Here is a 6,967-nt window from a genome sequence, read left to right as displayed (position 1 = left end):
CCCTGGTCAGTTCGGGCTGCTGTAACAAAGTCCCACAGACTGGGTGGCTTACAAACAACAGACATTTAGTTTCTCACAGCTCTGAAGGCTGGATATGCAAGATGAGGGCGGCAGCGGGGTCGGGATCTGGGGAGGGCCCTTTTCCACGGGTGGCAGATTGCCGACTTCTCCCCATGTCCTCACAGGGCGGGAAGAGAGCTAGAGAGCTCTCTTAGGTCTCCTGTAAGGCACAGCTCCTAACACCATCACACTGGAGGTTAGGATTGAAACATGCGAGTTTGAGGGGAAAGACACAAACATTCAGACCATCGCACCAAGGGACCAAAATTTGCGTCACCAGTGATGGGACAAACTGACACCGTGTGCCTCTAATCTGGCGAACCGAGGACACATCACTCATGTGGTATTCCTGCCAAAAATGCATAATCTAAATCTAATCATGAGAAGACGTCAGACGGACCCTGATTAAAGGACATTCTACAAAAGACCTAACCTGTACTCTTCAAAAACGGCGATGTCATGACAGACAAGAAAGGCCGATGCCAGATTACAGGAGACTAAGGGCACCTGACCAGTGGTGTCTGTGGACTGAATCCTGAAATGGGAACAACGTCTGCTATGGGAACAAACAAATGGGAACGAAGTTTGACCATGAATGGCAGATTAGATGCCAGTGGTAGTGGGCCCAGGTGGCCCAGAGCTTATGGTTAAATATTGAAGAATTTTGCAAACCGGGTGTTAAATTGTTGGTAGCTTGAAATCAGCCACGGTGAGTCGTTTCCCATGGAAATGGCAGCGTTAGGGATCAGGATTCCGCCTGCCTCACCCCCAGTGCCCCAGCATGCCTCGTGACAGTTGGATGGTGACAATGTTCAATTTCCTGATTTTGGTCACTCTGCTGTGTGGGGCCACCTTCTTTTTCTCAGGGAGTCCACAGTGACGTATCTGAGGGTAAAGGGACCCAGTGTCTGCTGCTGACTCTCAAACAGTTCAAGGTAGATCAATTAATTGATCAATACGTAGCTCTGCAGTCATAGGTGATAGACGATAATGCAGGAATACAACAAAATGGCGACCTGCGGTACATCTGGGTAAAGAGTTCTTTGTACTATTCTTGTCACTTTCCGTACGTTTTAAATTAAAAAAAAAACAAAACAGAAACAAAAAGCTCCAACCCTAACATGCCGTGGGCTATGAAGTCCTGGAAACATACCTGACCTGCGAAAGGCACACAGGATGTAGCTCTTTAGTCCTAAGGCTCTCATAGCACCTTGAAGCGGCCTTTCTTAAAGATTTAAAATTTTCTTTAAAATGTCTTATGATAAAATGAATGCATGAATACTTCTCTGTTTTAAAAATAATTTGTTACACGTACATTTTTCTGTTAAAAACGAAATTATTTCATTTCCTTTCAGCTTTAGAGTTGCAAAGTTTCATTGGGTCCTGAATGAAAAGCTACGGAGAAGAGCTGGCGGTTGCTTCAGCAGGCGAGAAAGAGGCCTCGTGTCAGAAGGCAGAAGGGGTTTAACCTGGACCGAAACCTTACTAACAGCGGGCGGAAAAGTTGGTAACCTGCACGTGCATGGCACTGATGATAAAATTAGGGTGTTGCTCTACAGCGTGGTTTCTCAGCATCGGTTTGACTGACATTCCGAGCCTGACAATTCTTTGCTGTGGGGTGTTCTGGGCATTGGAGGATGTTGAGCAGCGTCCCTGGCCCCCACCCACCGGATGCCAGTGGCAGGGAGCTCTCCGCCGCCAGCAACCCATATGTCTCCAGGTGTTCCGGGGAGGGCAAAATCGCCAGCTGAGGACCACTGTTTTAGAGTCGATGGTACAAGAAAAGTCAAAAGTAAAAAGAAGAGATGGTATATGTATATAGACACGTACATATGAGACATTTGAAGAGGCTGGGGTTTCTTTCAACGGACATATCCTGATCTTTGTGTGTTGTGTATATTTTATTCTTCTTGTTTATTTTTTAGAGTCGCCAATTAAAGGAGCCTAATTTTCTATACCAGCCACGTTTTAGAGAATGAATTCACATCTATCTTGGACTTAAAATAGTATTAATTTCTAGAATAGTGTTAAATTCTGTTTAATTCAATTAAGTTAATGGTTTTAATTAATTTATCCTCTGACATCCTGGTCAAATCCTGGAACTTCAGCATCAAAGGTATTTAACTAACGGGTTAGAACGGTGGATCAAAATAGTAACGACAAGACGACTCAAAATGACTTTTAAACATCCCAATTCTTCAAGAACGAGTAGTACGCAGCTTCTAAAACACAGAGAATGCACGTTTCCAAGGTTTGAATGTACCATACACTGATATGGTACCATAGAGACGGCTTCTTGTACTAGCCACTTATGCTTAGACATGTACTTAGCAACAAGATAATTAAATTCATAAAGAGGGCTAAGCATTGTAAAGCTGAGTGAGTAAATAAAACCCGAGAGAAGTCGTGGGGTAGAAGAAAACCACTTTCATATTGTCCTCGGCCTTGAAGAATATCTAATTTAAAGGCATCAGCTAAGTGGTGAATCTATTATCTGACAGTATTAGCTATCATATCTTAGAGCAGTTGATGAAAATTAGTGAAAAAGGTGATCCTTGCCAGTTGTCCTGGTGCACGCTGCCCCCTGGTGGCTCTGAATGCATCTTTGGGAAGGTAGACTCACCTTTCCTATCTCCTGCAGTCCATGTCTTCATCCAATCTTTTTTTTTTCTATTTCTTTAATTCCATTTGATTTAATCAAGTTACATTATATAAACATTGGGAGGGGTATTTCCATAAAATATTTTGAGAACCAAGTAGACTTGGATGGTTCATCTTAGCTGCTGTGTGACTGCGGGTAAGCTGCCTAACTTCTCTGAGCATTAGTTGTCTCATCCGTAAAACGGAGCTTAGAAAACACAAAAATTAGCTCAGAGTATCATGAAAAAAATGCGATGAGGCTGTATATAAAACCAACTCACAGTAGTTAATATTCTTATCGTGCTCTCTGTTTTAGACATTCAATACTATGTAGCAATCTTTCTAACTATACATATTCCCACACACGGAGACTGTTACCCCGTTTACAAATCGGAAACCAAGGCACAGAGAGATTAAGGAACTTGCTACAGTCAACACGACCAGTAAGAGGATCTGAGCTCACGCAACATGGGTCAAAAGTCCATACTTTTAACCACGACACAAAACCCGTTATCAGAACATCTTTGCTGAAATAATGAACTAAGTAATTTCAGAAATGTATGATGAATACGCCAACAGGGGAAGTACAGACTTGTCCTCTTTCCCAGCATGTTAGTGTCGTTCGCACAATCTGTGAAGCATTTATGAGAACTCATAGGTCATGAAGCACTTTATTCATTCTTCACCTCTGTCTAAACCATCCCGACCTTTCAAGCACAGGACGGCTGACCTCTAGAGAGAAAGCACTAATACTCCTGGGTGCAGATGGAGAGACTATCCCCATGAGTCAATATGCATTTTCAATTTCTTGATATTAAAGAAACAGGGACTTTCTATGCCAAGAATATGCAAGTAGGAAGTCAGAAGGCATTTCCCCTGTTCCAGCCTCCTGAACTTATTACCAGAATCTAGTAAGAAGAGTTTGTTTCTATAACATAGTCACATCTCTTGAGTCCACATCTTCTCTGTACCCTTACTTCTGCAGCAGGAGTCCAGGCCCTTCTTTTTCTTTTTTTTTTTTTTTTTAAAGCAAATTGTCTATTTTTAGGTGTCAATCAGAAATACATTGAAAAAATGTATGTTCACACAAAAAGTTGTACATGAGTGTTCACAGCAGTGTTTTTCACAATAGCCCAAACTAGGAAGCAATCCAAACGTCCACTGACTGATGAGTAGATAAATAAAATGTGTTATAACCATACAATGCACTATTACCCCTTATTAATAGTAATACGAAATGAAGTACAGAGTCAAGGCCACTACATGGATGAGCCTTGAAAACCTTACGCGAAGTGCAATAAGCCAGTCACAAAAGGTGATTCCATTTGTAGGAATTGCCCAGAATAGGCTAAATTCAGAGACCTAAGTAGATTAGTGGTTGCCTGGGGCTGTAGGGTCAGGTGGGGAGTGAGTGCTAATGGGTAGGGTATGGGGTTTCTTTCAGGGAGGACAAAACTATTCTAAAATTAGAATGCGGCGATGTTGCACAACCCTGCAGATGTACGAAGATCATTGACGTGTACACTTTAAATGGACGAATGTACGATGTATGAATTATCTCTCAACAAAGCTGTGACACACAGAGTGCTATACTGAATAACTCCCATAAGGAGGTGAGTTCAATAATGCCAAATCATCAACTGTGTGCTGTTTCTCTTCAATAAAACACGGAGGCTAAATTAGAAAATACAAGAACAAGCTGAATGTGAGCACATAAATTGGTACCACATCTAAGGGCATCTTTTCTATCATTTCATTGTAAGTATTTTTTCTTAACTTTTAATCCATCAGTTTTGGTGAGATATGGACATTAATAAATGAATAGCTCTCTTACCTCCCAAGTCAAACAATAATGCATTTCCCATTTCTTCTTCCTTAATTTAAGGCTTATTTGGGACATTTAAAAAATTTAATGGTATGTTTCCTTCAGTTAGTAAAATAAACTTTAAGCAGTAGTATTAAAAATCCCATGTTTACAAATGATAAATAGTGACATCTTCGGCCTTAAAGTGCTCAAGGAAGTGAATGCTTTTGCACAGAGCTTCTACTTTGTTGACTTTATGATAGGAAAAACGCATGCGTTTTAAGGCAAATTCCCTCGTTGTATAAACGACTCCCTGGGAGTGAGAAGTTATACTAACTTTTACGATAGAGTAGTAATTGAAATAATACCCTAGTGACTTCGAAAGTTATCTTACAAAGCTGTTAAAAGAATCGAAATGGAGAACCGTAGCTTAGCTGAAAGAGGAACTCTAGGTGCAGACCTAGAAAAAGCCAAATAAAGATCAAGTGCACCGTGGCCTTCTCACTGCCCGCAAGTGCCATCTGCCGGCGTCCATCTCCCCTCGCCCCCCATCACCAACGAATCAGATCCACGTTTATGTTATTTTAAATTACAACGCTCTATGAGGTAGGTTAATACTTGACAGCTGAGGAAACTGAGGCTTAGAAAGGTCAAGAGGCCTTGAGAAGTAACAAGCGGTACAAATCCTCAGACTCAGGAAACCCAGCAAAGGCAAATGTGCTAGTAAACGTTCAACACCTGGCTCTCTGTTTTTTCTTTTTTGAAAGCCCTCAGTTACAGTATTTGCCAATTTCCTTAGTGTTTCCTACCACAGTGGGTTTCAAGCTACCAATGTGATATCATGGGAACACGCCCTGGGTTGATAGTTGGCTGTCATAGTCTTCCTTCAGCATGTTTCTATCATTAATAAACAAAACCCTGACTCCACAGTCTTTAACATTTACCACTGGCCCCATTTCCACGAATGCTGGAGAGATTGCGCAAGTCAGCGGCCCCTCCCCACGTGCGTCCCCTCCCGCAGAGTCGCAACTGCAAAGCTGTGGCACCACCCCGGGGGGTATGGCCACCCCGCTTACCACCAAGGGTGGGTCCTCGTGGCCATCCGGCTGAGGAGTACCCCGATTCCAGAGCCCCCTTCCCAGGTCTGCTTCACATGTGACCCGATCTGGGGCGACTGTCTTGGTTTGAGTGCCCCAGAAGCAGGGCCTAAGATGAGGCTTTGGGCGCAGTTTATTTGGGAGAGGATGCCAGGAAGCACCAGTGGGGAAATGGGACCAGGCAGGGAAGGAACTAATAAAGGCTGTGTTTTCAAGCACGTTTCTATTTAACTAGAGCTCAGACCCGAAACACTGGAAGCTAGTGGACACAACTTAGATGTACCTCCTGCCCCCAGGGCTGAGGGGGCTAGGGGTCCTTACCCACTCATTGACTGCAGGCCCTCTCGGGAGGTACAAACTCCCTGGCACTTCAGGTCTTCCTCAAATGCAGGCAGAACAGGTTTATTTGGGACCAGGAGAGATTTTGCAGACCGCTTCTTTTCATAGACATGTTACAAACACACAAGTAATTTTTCTACTTCCCTAATTTGGATCCTTTGCTTACTATTTTTTTTTTTTTTCCTGTATGTGGGCTTCTCACTGCTGTGGCCTCTCCCGTTGCAGAGCGCAGGCTCCGGACGTGCAGGCTCAGCGGCCATGGCTCACGGGCCCAGCCGCTCCGCGGCACGTGGGATCTTCCCGGACCGGGGCATGAACCCGTGTCCCCTGCATCGGCAGGCGGATTCTCAACCACTGCACCACCAGGGAAGCCTGCTTACTGTCTTTTAATTTACAATTTCACTTCGTAATTCCTAATCATCTTTATATAGATATATTTTTTTTTTCTGCCTCATTTTCTTTAACTCCTGCTTTCTGTGTAAGGATGTTTCACAGTTATGCTTTGTGACAAGACTACGGTCCATTTGCATTTGTTCTGTTGCTGTGGAGGTTACTCATACCAGTTTTTAAAAAGCCAAACAAAAGGGGAAAATACTGAAAGGTCTCTGAGTCCTCCCTGTTCCCCCATGCACCACCTGGTACCATACCCTAGACTCAGCTACAATTAAGTTTGTTTTTAATTCTTCTGGTTCTTTTCATTATAACTCTAAATAATATACATCCTGACCCATCAACCATAAATAGCATATTTTCAAAGGATAAAATTTTATCTTCTCTTTCAGCTCCTAATTTTAAAATTTACATTACGTTTAGTTCTAATGGTGGAAGATTTTGTGACTTTATTTACCTAAGTCATTATTTATAAACTTACATATTCCCTATGGGCTCCCTGCAAAGGGAGATGAGGAAATTAGTATATTTATACTCTCTCACCCCCCCACCAACGTTATAAGCCTGTGTTTCACTTTTATACTGTCAAGAATTTGCATTCGCCTCTGCAATTATGATTACATCTTCCAAACTTTGC

This window comes from Physeter macrocephalus, chromosome 10 (genome assembly GCF_002837175.3).
Source record: "Physeter macrocephalus isolate SW-GA chromosome 10, ASM283717v5, whole genome shotgun sequence".
Classification (NCBI taxonomy): Eukaryota; Metazoa; Chordata; class Mammalia; order Artiodactyla; family Physeteridae; genus Physeter; species Physeter macrocephalus.
Note: the sequence above shows the minus strand (reverse complement) of the source record.